General features: G+C 43.7%; 1 protein-coding gene and 1 long non-coding RNA gene across 2 annotated transcripts in view; one reads left to right on the top strand and one right to left on the bottom strand.

Moving 5' to 3' along the window:
• The window catches only part of LOC116053736 (sodium channel protein type 3 subunit alpha-like), a 206,873-nt gene that overhangs the window by 52,169 nt on the left and 139,704 nt on the right, over positions 1–15,000 (bottom strand). The gene's annotated exons all lie outside the window — the stretch shown is intronic.
• The window catches only part of LOC118494363, a 14,777-nt gene continuing 4,655 nt past the window's right edge, over positions 4,879–15,000 (top strand). Inside the window, exons 1-2 of the long non-coding RNA XR_004896491.1 lie at positions 4,879–4,948; positions 12,086–12,096. This is a non-coding gene — a long non-coding RNA (uncharacterized LOC118494363). The remainder of the gene's footprint in view (positions 4,949–12,085; positions 12,097–15,000) is intronic.

Below are 15,000 nucleotides of genomic sequence, written 5' to 3'. Positions count from 1 at the left end.
CATAGTGCTTTAGGAACCTAGGGCCTAATTTTAATAAAAATCTTAGAAATGTAGGACGGCTGTGGGAACATAGGGCCTAATTTTAATAAAAATCTTAGAAATGTAGGACGGCTGTGGGAACATAGGGCCTAATTTCAAGAAAAATCTTAGAAATGTAGGACGGCTATGGGAACATAGGGCCTAATTTTAAGTGCAACTTTTTGTTTTCCTGGGTTTTTCCCGACGTTTTTGTCAATTTTATTGACGTTTTAGTCAAGGGGGTAGTGTTATTTCCCCCCTTTTGTGAAAGGTTTTTACTGACATTTTTGTCATATTTTTTTCTCCAAATACTATAAAATTGAATAAAACACCCAAATTCAATGAAAGTAGTGAACTGATCAATTATTTGACTTGTGAATAGTGTTGTAAGGAACCATCCACGTTATTTTCTGATATAGAAACTTTTTGAAAATGGGTCAAATTTGAACAGGAGGGTTAAAAAAAATGTGTCATGCAAATATGTAACGTGATCTTGGTATATGCATTACTTCTTGATGGAAATAATAAAAATAATTATAAAAAAAAGTAACTACTGTGGTGAAAAGCACAGCCCAAAAACCAAAACAACCAATAATTTCCAATCAAAATAGCTGCTGCTGCTAATGCAAACGTTACAGTAACATAGTCTCACATTGTCATGAATGTCCTTTATGTCTTTGTGCAAATGAACTAAATGAAACTTCTTATCCAGCCATAGTGGTAAAAAAATGTGTCATGCAAATATGTAATGTGATAAAAAGCTGAGTAGCTGCTTGTTCAAACAATCTGGCACCAACAATCAATGTTAAGATGTTTTAGAAACTCCAACTGGCAGCAGCTTTAAGCTTCACGGTCCACTTCTGTCACGTGATAACAACAGCAAAAAGGAGCTGCTGATACAAAAATTACAGTAACATCAATCAATGTTAAACGGATAACACAAAGAGGTGCATAGAGGATGATGTAAATATTACGGTAACAGCAGCTGAGAAACTTCTGAGCAGCTGATATTACAAACATCAACACACACATTAACCCTGATTTTCCACCGGGCACGCCTGCACTGCGTTTCGGAGGCGCCGAGCAATCGCAGCCATTCAAGTTCATTTTTTCCAGATGTGTCCTTCTGAAAATTGCCCTTTTAGTGTCAAAATGTTCTGGAGATATCTGGCCACGCCCATTTAGGAGACAGGAAGCGTGTACCGTTTCATACCGTTGCGTGTAATGCGCTCTCTTTAGTTGTGGAGAATCTTTCAAGTCATCACACACACACACACACACACACACACACACAAACACACCAAATATGACTAACAAGTCAACATGTAAAGCCAGTCATCTTGATGCCAGTTAGACTGACATCACACGCATGCACGCAAGCACGCACACACACACACACACACACACACACACACACCAAATATGACTAACAAGTCATCACGTAAAGCCATCTTGATACCAGTTAGACTGACACCACACACACACACACACACACACACACACAAACAGAAACAGACACACACACACACACACACACACCATCCCTCCACTTCCATCCATCCGCCCATCTCGTGGCAGTGAGTCAACATGGTGGCATGTGAGTGGATGTGAAGTGTGTATGATGGTTCGACTGAGTGTGTGTGTTTGTGCTTAAGGGCCTTAAGGACATAAAGAGAGTGTGTGTGAGAGGTTTTGGAAAACGCAGACAGTAGGTTGAGTGTACTGTATAGCAGGTGTGTGTGTGTGTGTGTGTGGTGTCAGACTATGTGAGAGCCATCAGTTATCTCTCACACACACCTCTGTCTATGTTAATGGAGGGACGCCACTTCAGACCCCCCACTCTCACTAAAGGGGGCCCCTCAGCCCGGCACTTACACACCTACATCACACTTACTCTCACACACACACACACACAAATCAACAAAGACAGAAAGAAAGTGACAGAGACAGACGGACAGACAAAAAGCGACAGAGACAGAGAGAAAGCGAAAGAGAGAGACAGACAGACAGACAGACAGAGACAGACAGACAGGCGGACAGACAGACAGAAAGCAACAGAGAGAGACAGACATACAGACTCATTCAAAGACAAATAAACATGCTGGGGCTATGCTGGGAAACATCCTGGGGATTTCAATGTCTATTCACTTCATGTTCCCACTGTCATTTAGTTCTGTTCCCGATGACCACGCACACACACACACACACACACACACACACACACACACACACACACACACACACACACACCTCTAATTATAACACTCAGGTAAACTCGAGTCCGGGAGGAAGAGAATACTTAGCATTGCTATAGCAACTGTATCCCAGCGCTGGTTGCCGGGGGAGATGGTTTTGCGCCATCTCTGTTGGGAGACAGGAGGACTGTGTTGTTTGTGTGTGTGTGTGTGTGTGTGTGTGTGTGTGTGTGCGTATGTATGTATCTGTATGTGTGCGTGCGTGTGCGTGTGTGTGTGCACGTGTGTGTGCGTGCGTGTGTGCGTGCGTGCGTGCGTGCGTGTGTGTGTGTGTGTGTGTGTGTGTGTGTGTGTGTGTGTGAGAATTTTCCATGTTACTCACCACACCTTATCAAGATCTCGGTTCAACAAACAGAAGGTGTAAGTTAGCTTCTGTGTCTCACAAAATCTGAATAATACTCATTAAAAATAAATATTTTAGAAGCTAAAAAAACTAAAAGTACCTAAAAATGTATTTCACTTAGTTACATTTCACCCCTGACATTACCATTCAGGTAAGAGGTCGCTATCCGTGCCCGACCGGAGGAATCGGAGCTCGGGACGGGAGGGTTCAGGGATTTGCGGGTGAGGTTTGGAAGTCGACTACATTAACTTAAGGTCAGCGTGGCGCTCTCAGTGTTTCCATGAGACGGGAGGAGAAAGTCCCTCTGGCTCTGATTCTCTTTTAATGTCTCATCAGTGACACAGCAGATCCTGAAATAGCAGCTAAAGTATCAACGGTTGCCTAGCTGTTAGCATCACAGCCGAGAGCAGGCTGACAACCGACTGTGTGTGTGTGTGTGTGTGTGTGTGTGTGTGTGTGTGTGTGTGTGTGTGTGTGTGTGTGTGTGTGTGTGTCTGTGGGTCGCTTAGCTGTTAGCATCACAGCCGAGAGCAGGCTGGCTACCAACCAACGCTTTGATCACAGCTGACTGTGTGTGTGTGTGTGTGTGTGTGTGTGTGTGTGTGTGTGTGTGTGTGTGTGTGTGGCACTTTGATCACCACATTTGGTCCCATTAATAACAGAGTCTTGTCCAGTGTGTTATCATTAGAACATCTAAACCGTCCTGATTACCGAGCACTTATAAAGGACACAGGACGCGTTCAGAATCAACATGTTACAAACCACAGCAGAACAAAATCAACTTCAACAGTCAGAGTCAAAGTCTTCTGGTCTGAACTCTAGACTCTTTCCACACGCTTGATTTACAGCAGGGGCGTCAAACTCCACTTCACTACGGGCCTCACTGGAAAATGAGAATCACATCCAGAGCCAGACATGTTTAGTCTATAGACATGCTTTTATTTCATTGGCAAAAGTAAAATATATCCGACTGTGTTATTACATTGTCTTCTAGTCTTTTGACTATGTATTGACCAGTCCCTCCAGAAAGACGCGATTATGCGATTGCATAATTCAATGCATAATCAGCCAAAGTCTTTATATTTATGCGGGAGCCGCATTTTTTCAAATGCGCCGCACTTTCGCCGCATGAATTGTCGATTTCTGCGTAAAATATGCGGGGCTTGCATGATTTCATAATCCCCACATTTTCGTTGCAAAAAAGTCACACATATCTTAGCAGAAAGTTGAAAAATGTTGCGTTTACGTCACACAAGAGCAGAAAATTTCCCCGTTGCCATGGGAACGTTATGAAGGGACGTAATTACGCGACGTGAACATCATCGAAAAGCTGCAAACCCCGCGATGAAGCCATGATGAAACCGCAGTTTTTGCAAGTTCCTGCAATTTTTGCAAGTTCCCGCAATTTCATCCCATGAAATTGCATAAATATCCCGCATATTCCATCGCATTTTTTAAGAAAACGTGCCGCATAATCAAGGATTTTTGCCCCTAACAATCACAAAAAAACTTTGTCTGGAAGGACTGATTGAGGATGTCAGAAACGTTGATGAAAGGGGTTGGTGATGTAATGTAATGGATGCTGATGTTGTTGACCATGGTCATTGTTGATTATATTGGGTCAGCTTTGTAGGCTGATATGCACTTTTTCCTATCCTATGTAGGTCAGTTTGACGCTGCTATCCATGCACCTCGTACTGGTATTTACTTCTCCTCGTATTGTTACGGTTGTGCTCCAGTTGGAGTGTGTGTAGAACTTGTATGTAGGCTATTTATGTGTCTTGTATGTGTTTATACTTGCTGCACACCTAATCTCTCTTCAGGGACACAAAGAAAGTTGAAGTTGAAGACTCACGTAGCCTTTTCACATACAGTTTGGTCCATACCTGTCAAGTTTTGGCGCCCAGCGTGAGCAGTCCCACCACCCCAACCAAGCTCCAGTATCCCTTACATTTTGAGGGTTTTGGTTTTTTGGCAGGAGTGCCTTCCGTCTCTGTCGTAGCGTCCATCATCCGTCTCTGTTTTTTTTTTCTTTTTTTTCCCCGCGTTGTCACTCATCATCTGACCTCACACACTAACCTCGCGGCAACTGCCACCTACAGCACCTGTAGGAGGCAGTTATCGCGAGGCTAGTGACAGAGCTCAGATTGGGAATGTTTGTTTTTATTTTTACTCCGCCCAGGCCCGGGGTATTATTATTTTATAATAACGCAGGTTAAAATACGGGAGATTTACGGGAAAATATTAGTATTTTCCCGGGAGGACGGCGGGAAAGAAGGGTAAAATACGGGACTTTCCCGGCCAAAACGGGATACTTGACAGGTATGGTTTGGTCAACAAAGAGCCCTAAAAAAGTCAGCAAAAAATGTCCTTAGTCTTCATATAATTTAGCAAAACAATGCATTCTGATTACATTTTCAAAAGTAGGCCTGAAGATGCAAACTCGTTGGTTGTGTGGGAATCCCAAAGTGGCCAAATCGGCTGTAAGCGGTCCAACAAAGTGCTGCAGCGACAGTTTAAACACTGACAGATGCATAAACACACTGTGACGCGCTCAAGATTTTATTGCAATGATTTATTCCTCCACACGTAAAATACAACTAGCACTGCAGCTACCAAACGTAAAGTTACTTTGTGAGTCGAAATACACTACCGGTCAAAAGTTTGGGGTGACCTAGAAATTTCCATTCCACTCCATTATAGCCAGAATACCAGCTGAGATCAGTTGCATTGTTTTTTTTAATCAGGGCAACAGTTTTCAGATTACATTATGTGCTTACATAATTGCAAAAGGGTTCTCGACTGTTGTAGCCAGAAGTGGCTGAAGAAACGCTTTGGTCTAAACGTCATACCCAAATTAAAAGTGGTACAGCTCCCGTATACTCTGACACTCAGGGGTCTGCCTGATATCATTGGAAAGGTGATTGATGTGGGTGTGTTTGTGTATTTGAAAAGTGATGTATTTTGTAGTTTTTTCTTTGCACTTTTCAAATGGAAATAAAAAAAACGCACAGACATGTAGAAGAAAAATCATATAAAATGAGAGTCTTTTGGCTTCATTTTTTCTGTACTAAGCTGAGACATGTGGCTAATGCCAAACAATGCAACTGATCTCAGCTGGTATTCTGTCTGGAATGGAGTGGAATGAACATTTCTAAGTGACCCCAAACTTTTGACCGGTAGTGTAAGTGCGTTAGTGCAGCGGTCAACAGAAACTGTTCGCTCCCAGGTAGAGGGTGACAATTTTTAGGGAATCCGGCGGGTCACGATATTCCCGCAGGGGCGTCCCGTGGTACGGGAGTCAATGTCACTGTTGGTAACGTGATAGGGACGGAATAGAGCATAGAAATCAACGGGAGCGGGCAGGAGCAGGATGGAGAAATATGTTTTGAGTGTGAGAAGATCTCTGTTAGGAATTAGGAAATTAAATGGCCTAGGCCTGCAGGTAATGCATGTATAGTGTAGCCTAAATTTCCGAGGCAACCTCAGTGATTTGACCATGATTAACCAAACGCACACACGCGATATCAACTGGATCGTTATCCTCCAGACAGCGACGGACAACGTCTCTTTTTCTTTCGCTCTTTTCCGCCGGGTGGAGCGCGAGCCTGCTCGCGGTGTGAAGCGCGTGTCCGCGACAGAGTCTGATAACTTCAGACAACATAGGGAACGAAACGGGGGCGGGACGGAATTTGGGAGTCTTTCTCTCTGGATTTTGCAGGACAGGATTTTTTTGGGGGGAGGGGCAGTCACGTGATCGGGATATGACGATTTTTGTGGTCTCGGGATGGGATGGGAGCGACAACTAATTCCCGTGTCACCCTCTACTCCCAGGCTCACCCCCCAATAGGTGAACAGGGGAAGCAAACAAATATGTCATCACTTCTGCTCAAACCGCCATGAAAACGCCCCCCAACCTACAATATAAGCATTGTTGGGAACGTTAACTGAGTTAGTAAGTGAATTACTCTATAATAAAAGTAACTCGTTACCAGGGAAAGTAACTATTTGCGTTACTGTTAAAAAAAAAGTTGCTATTATGTCAAAGAATTTGGATTTTTTTTAGCAGTTCTTTTGTTGTGAGGCAGAAAGATCTATCTTCTGCTGCTTGGAGGACTTTGCTCCGAGTCCTTCTTTGCTAGTAGATGGCGAGCTATCCTCTGTGGTGGAGGTATCGCTGGTTTTGGCCACTAGCTTTGTAGATGCGTGTGTCGTTGTGAGATGCTTCCAACGGATGTCGACAAAGTCTTCGCTCCTGGACATAATGTACACATTACATGCACGTTCTTGCCTTTGACCACAATGAATTTGAAGTAGTGCTTATATCTCCACCTTGAAAATGCCAACTTTTCATCGGATTGCTCCTGACTCGCCATCTCTGCTGCTTCATCGAATCTCTGTTTAGCTGTTGTGTGTGTGTGTGTGTGCTGGTATGTGTGTAAAAACACTGGCTCTGATTGGCTACCATGAAACATGACTCTGCCTTAGCCAATCATAATCGCTTACCTCGTTATTAACCCACCTCCTCACTAGCTGTGAGCCAGGGGTGCGTTCCGATTACACAGTTTATTCAATCAATGCATAGTAACGCACCACATTTAACATCCAGTGACGTTAACGGCGTTGTAACGACGGGAAAAGTAATTAGTTAGATTACCCCGTTACTGAAAAAATAACGGCGTTACCTAACGCTAACGTTATTCCAAACACTGAATATAAGTGCACAATATAATAATCAATGAATAATATAAATGAGACCATAAACAACATACAATATGTGGCTCCTGCATGTTGTTTAAATGCTGTTAAGGAACATTTCATTGGCTTGTCACATTTTCTTTGGAAAAGTTCAACTACATGTAGAACTGCATTGGCATTTGTTCTCAAATGACAGCTCCTTGTTTCAGTTAAGTCTCTTGATGGGTCTCTTTGTGTTTCAGCAAAGTTAGTGGTTAGTATTAAACTGCTTTCAGTGCTCAGCGTTCAGCCGACTCATGGTCTACATGTCATTATGGAAAATGCCAGCGCTGTATATATTTCAGTGGACAGCTTTTTATGCCACAAAGTCTAATCACGGCTGTGCCGGGCACAATTTAACGTTTTTATAATGAAAAGCCAAAGGGAATGAAGGCTACTTAACCTTTTTCTCAACTGCCTTGGATCTCTTTATCCCCAACAAAACCTTTTTCTAACGCATACATCAGAAGCTAAGAGGCTTTCACAGCTCCAATCTGTTTTTTAAAGACTCTCAGTTGTGTTGTTCCCAGTCTCATAGCTTAATTGCAAAGACTTTCATGTATAGCTTTAGCGTTACATGCAATTTTTTATTATCCTAAGAGTTTCATCAGTACACAGCGCTGCGGAGGAAGGTCTGGCTAGTCCACACAGCATTCTGGGATGGGAGAAAAACATGCTCTCGATTATTGTCATTTCTTTAAACCAATCACAATCGTCTTGTGCTAAGCTCCGCACGGAGCAATGGTGTCTCTGCAAAATTGCCTCAGGAAGGAACTTGTTTTGGTGGAACATGTGTACGTTCAGAAGTAGTTTTAGTCGTGCAACAGAAAACTCAGATTGGACAGATAGTCTAGCTAGCTGTCTGGATTTACCCTGCAGAGATCTGAGGAGCAGTTAACCATAGTCCTCACAAATCATGACAAAGACATGTGGACAGGAGGAGCTGGGGATCGAACTGCCAACCCTCTCTACCTCCTGAGCTGCATAACGGCATCAGTCCTAACTTTATGGTGAAAATGAATTCCTTCAGACTTTGGCGTCTGTTTTTAACAGAGAGGTTTGCCATCCTGTGGTTTGACCGCTGTTTACTCCCTGAGCACTGGCTTCGGCGGAGAGCCTCGCTGCTCTACATGCATTTTAAAAAGTGAAGAGCAGTCTGACAACTGCTCTCAGCGGTTGTAAAATCCCTGTAAACCGAGCTCTCGAGTGGCTCATTACTCGGCTATGCGTGTTGGTATGGGAAGAAGCTGCGCTGGCTTTGATTCAGACGTCTTGTTGGCACTCCTTGAGAAAAGCGCAGAGTGCTAAGTCATGTTCGTTTCACCAGCTGTGTCCAAATGATTTATAGCAGGGAGGATAATGTAACGCTACAGAAATAGAGCTTGAGGGGGCGGTGGGGACGACGTCTCAGTGGGGACGAGGAGACCACCGCGGACTGGAGATGTGGGCTTTAGATCAGCTCTGAAACTGTCCATCAGTGCCACTGCCGATCGATATTCTCACTTCAGAGAAACTTAAGACAACGGTGAACTCTCTCTCTCTCTCTCTCCTCTGGTCTTCTTTTCTCTTTGTCTCTCCAGGAACACATCTCAGATTAGTTTTTTAACTTTTGTCTGTGTTCATTCAGGCTGTGTCTCATTCCGCATACTTCCGTCAGTACACTGCTAATGTGCACTGACCACTTACTGCCGTAGTGCCCACTTTCGATGGTTAGTATTGTCCCAAAAGGAACACTTATGTTAAAACACTAACTGTACGTCCACACCGCCGCCGACTTGAGCTGCAAAGAAGCTCTGGCCGCCCGGTCGAGGACGCTTGTCAGAAAGTCCGGGGAAGATGTTTGAGGCTTTGGCCGCTCTGACGTAGCAGCATTCTATGTTCATCATGGAAAAAGATCAAGCAGCCACTGCACGGCCAATACACTGACACTAGAAACCTTTTATAAATGACATATATAATGACAGAATGTGTATTGGTTGTTGGTCGCAGCGGTGTCTGTTAGCAGTTAGCTCGCTCGTTAGCCGCTGAACCGCAGCAGCGTGCAGGCAGAGCGAGCAGCCGCCAGCTGTTGATCCGTGCAGGACTTCACCGTGAGCGGACTGTTTAGAGACCATGTGACCGGCAGGTAACGTTAACTGGTTCCTATACGCAAATATCATAAATGATAGGGAACCCAGCAACGGCCATGATGAGCTTCTCCTCCTTTTTCTCTGAACTAATGTTTTGGTAGAAACCAAAGTTTACATCGTATGTTTCTCTGGAATCAGCCAGCGTGAAGGACGTCTATATTCTGATTGGTTGCCGCTGCTTGCCGCTGAACCGCGTCATAGCGGAAGGAACTTGTTTTGGTGGAACATGTGTACGTTCAAAAGTAGTTTTAGTCGCGCAACAGAAAACTCAGATTGGACAGATAGTCTAGCTAGCTGTCTGGATTTACCCTGCAGAGATCTTACTTTTCCCGAAGTTCTTTGTCACTTTTTTCCAAAGTCGTCGATTTTTTTCTGCTTTTTTTGTATTTGGACATTTTCATCGTTTTTCACCTAAATTTCTGTCACTTTTTCAGTGTTCTTTAATCCATTTTTCATCTTTACATGCTATAAAATTAAATAAAAACACCCAAATTCAATGAAAGTAGTGAACTGATCATATCTGTAACTTGTGAAGAGCGTTGTATGGAACCATCCACGTTATTTTGTTTTAAAATCTGGTTAAAAGAAAACCCACATTTCTGATATGGAAACTTTTTGAAAATGGGTTAAATTTGACCCGAAGACAACAGGAGGGTTAGAATGAGTAGTTCAAATGCATTATTTCTGTCTCTCTGTGTCCTGTCTGTAACAGTAAAAACGCATCGTGAGGTGCCGTCTGTCCAGACTGCCGAGTGACGAGGCATTATTTCAACTTCAGAAGAACACATGACCTCGGTCTGCTTTACTTTTTTCTACGCTCCTGTCTTTCTCTCACTCTGACCATCTGTCTGAGTCTCTCAGCGGTGGAATCGCCCAGCTAGGCGTGAGACAACATCGATCAGATCGCACACACACACACACACACACACGCAGCACAGCGAGCATCTGCTCCCACGTGTCAACACTGTCAACTCATTGTGTATCAATAACGCCACTTGTCAATAAATATTCATTTCTCCGAGACCACTTCCTCCGTAGTCTCCCCAGGGGGGACTTGGTCCTATTTAATCTTTCATGCTGACTCCATAATTTACAGCCGGACTGTTTACCTTCACTCAGACACACACACACACACACACACACACTCACTCAGACACACACACACACACACACACACTCACTCAGACACACACACACACACACACACACACACACACACACACTCAGACACACACACACACTCACTCACACACACACTCTCAGACACACACACGCATACAGACACACACGCACACACACACACACACAAGCATACAGACACACTCACTCACTCACACACACACACACACACACACACACACTCAGACACACACACACACACACTCACTCACACACACTCAGACACACACACACACACACACACTCAGACACACATGCACACACTTACACACACACACTCAGACACACACACTTACACACACACACACACACACACTCAGACACACACACACACACACACACTCAGACACACACACGCATACAGACACACACACACACACACACACACACACACACACACTCAGACACACACTCACTCACTCACACACACACACACACACACACACACACACACTCAGACACACACACACACACTCACTCACACACACTCAGACACACACACACACACACACTCAGACACACATGCACACACTTACACACACACACACACACTCAGACACACACACACACACACACTTACACACACACACACACACTTACACACACACACACACACTCAGACACACACACACACACACACACACACACACTCACTCACACACACACTCTCAGACACACACACACGCATACAGACACACACGCACACACACACACACACACACAAGCATACAGACACACTCACTCACTCACACACTCACACACACACACACACACACACACACACTCACACTCAGACACACACACACACACTCACTCACACACACTCAGACACACACACACACACACACACACACACACACACACACACACACACACTCAGACACACATGCACACTCAGACACACACACAAGCCCAGAAAGGACATTAGTCAGGTTGGTTGTTTTCTCATTTACAAAAAAAAAATCCACTCATTTTTTGTGTTTTGGATGAAATTAATCACAGATTTGATCCCACTTATAGTTTTAGGTTTCTTAGTCTGAATTAAATCAACTCATGTTTAAAAAAAATCTGACGGTGAATCAGATTTCCTCTTCCTGAGTAAACAGAGCTGCTCTCTCCGTTTACTAATTTGTCCTCAGGTTACCCATGATTCAGTGTTCAGCGTGTCTGTCTGTCTGTCTGTGTGTCTGTGTGTGTGTGTCTGTGTGTGTGTGTGTCTGTGTCTGAATGTGTGTGTGTCTGTGTGTGTCTGTGTGTGTGTGTCTGTCTGTCTGTCTTTCTGTCTGTGTCTGTCTGTCTGTCTGTCTGTCTGTCTGTCTGTGTGTGTGTGTGTGTGTGTGTGTGTGTGTGTGTGTGGGGGGGGGGTCATGATCAAGATGGTCGACATTCTCCTGTCTGAGGGAGTTGGACGTAGGCAGGAAGAGAAGGTCAGAGTGTCGACTCTGAGGTTGGTTTTCCCCGGGCCGGTTAGTTCACACGCAGCCTTTTTTTCAGTCCTTTTTCACCATTTCTCCGAAGAAAATCTGTCTTTCGCTACTCAAGCAGCTGCGTGTCAACTTCACTCCCAGCGGAGCATATTTTTTCCTGGTATTGTATTTTAATTGATGTTCCTTAATACCTCCCTCGCGTTGTTCTCCAGCCTACACCTCTCTGTGTTTCTGACCTGATTCCTCCCTCAGGGATCAACGCCGTTCATTTCATCCTGCCGGTGTGGGTTGTTCTCATAACCGATTGTTGTCGGTAAGTGGCTGACTTTTAATTTGATCCAGTTCATTCCTCCTCCACTGCCTCCTCTCCTCACTGTCACCAAGTAATTATGAAAATGTGTTCCTCAAGAAGCACATCGATGTAACGTTTCACAGAAAAGCTAAAATTGCAGAGGGACGCTAAGGGCCCTATTTTAACGATCTAAGCGCACGCCGTGAGGCGCCTGGCACAGGTGCGTTTAGGGCGTGTCCAAATCCCCTTTTGCTAGTTTGACGGCGGAAAAAAGTGTCCGTGTGCTGGGTGCATGGTTCTAAAGGGTTGTACTTAGTGTCTTCATTAATCAGAGGTGTGTTTTGGGCGTAACATGCAATCAACCAATCAGAGATCATCTCCCATTCCCTTTAAAAGCCAGGCGTGTTTGGACCTTGGAGCATTGCTATTATGATGGAGGATTTGCACCGTAATATTTTTATTTGTAATCTTCTGCATGTGTGTGTGCTGCTGTGCGTCCCTGTGTGTGTAACAAGCATAGTGTGCGCGCTGTGCACGAGCCTAGGAGCATTTTACTAATGCTCTGTTAAAATAACAATGAAATGCTGCGTTATTGACTTTAGACCAGGTTTTTGTTGGTCAATGGTGCCATCACTTCCCGCTGCCTCAAGATAGCAATACTCCCAGAATGCACCTGAACACACCTCCCTGTAAGACCAGCACGCCCAGAATGCACCTGAACACACCTCCCTGTAAGACCAGCACGCCCAGAATGCACCTGAACACACCTCCCTGTAAGACCAGCACGCCCAGAATGCACCTGAACACACGCATTGCTATTATGATGGAGGATTTGCACCGTAATATTTATACATATTTATCATAGTGGGGGGTCTGGGTGTCCTCCCCCAGGGAAGTTTGGAGCATCAACGACTTCATTTCCTGTGTTTAGATACACTTTTATGCACCAATTTACGGTGGAAATCCCTTTATTTAGCCTATTTGAAGAAGAAAAAGACAGATGACAATTCAAAATATATCAAAATGATAGTGTAAAGTATGTTGCTGTGGGTCATTGGGCATTTTTAAGTGGGTATATGGAAATCCTGGAGCTTTCTTAGTGGGTATACTGCGTATACCTGCGTATCACGTAGACCAGGGGTTTTCAAACTTTTTGTGTGTGTGGACCACTATTTATAATCAAGAATTTCCGCGGACCACCTCATAATACACATAATAAAATATGTCTACACACAGTCCTACATGAATTAATCTGCACCTCTTAATAGGCCTACTAAAAAACGATAACTGGTCATCTCATCAGTACAACAGGCTCGTTAAACGAAAGTTTACTGCACACAACGGCTGCCATGTATTTAATTTATTTATTTACTCAGGCGCCTGAGGGCATAATCAGGTTAATTTGAACAACAGGCTTATTTCCATAGCAATGGAGTATTAACTAATTAATTAATATTAAGTCAGCCCTCTGAAAAGCTGTTATAGATACACTTCTAGGTTGAGACGACATGGGTGCAATAGCCTGTATATCCTATAGGCTAATATGCAATTGTTATGTATTTTTATATCTCTTTTTTATACTATGTATATTGTAATATGTGTTATATGGACCTGTGTCTGCAATAAAGCTTTAGGCCTATATTAAATCTATACAGTAATAACAACACTTGGAAATAGTAAAAATTTCAAAACCTTTGGCGATTTTAGGTTTAGGGTTAGGGGAGCGCCACTAGCCAAGTAGTCACACAATAACTTGACAATTTAATTTAAATTTTATATCAATATACATGTTCAATTTCCTAGTAAAACCTAGGTTAAAAAAACTATTATTTTATATTTTATTTTGCTTTTCCACAGACCACTTGCAGTACCCTCACTGCAAGTGGTCTGTGGAATATATATATATATATATATATATACATACTTCATGAGAACAGCCAGCTAAGCCACATGCCATCACTGTCCAACGACGACCACATAAAGCAAAGTAATATTAGCAAAATTCATGATTAGCATCAATTTTGCGGAGCTGACAGAGAGGCGACTAGAATGTTTTACACCTTCTGGAAGACACATGCAGCACAGAGGAAAACACTAAAGGAGGTCTGTTAGCTCTCTTTCGCTCACACACACACACACACACACACACACACACACACACACACACACACACACACACACACACACACACACACACACACACACAGTTATCTCCCAGTGGACCAGGGTTTAGGTGGTGGAAACCTCTATTGTGTCTTTGGCTGAACATTGGACAGATCAGTCACAGCCTCCCTGAGACCTCATAACTCAAACTACACACACACACACACACACACACACACACACACACACACACACACACACACACACACACACACGCACACACTCAGACAAAATCAACCTCCACTTTTCAATAAAATCTTTTCAACATTGTTGTGGAGTTATTGATCAGCGCAGCTTTTAACATAATGTTTCAACCATTTATAACAGAAAGTGGGGAGGAGGGTGTGTGTGTGTGGGGGGGGGTGTTGAGACCTTCATGGCATGTGCACATACACACATTTAGAGTTCAACACACACACAGTTGGAGGTGCATTAACAGGGCTGCTACCAGCAAACA

Source organism: Sander lucioperca, chromosome 23 (assembly GCF_008315115.2).
Source record: "Sander lucioperca isolate FBNREF2018 chromosome 23, SLUC_FBN_1.2, whole genome shotgun sequence".
In the NCBI taxonomy this organism is placed as follows: domain Eukaryota; kingdom Metazoa; phylum Chordata; class Actinopteri; order Perciformes; family Percidae; genus Sander; species Sander lucioperca.
This window is presented reverse-complemented; position numbering and strand designations above follow the sequence as displayed.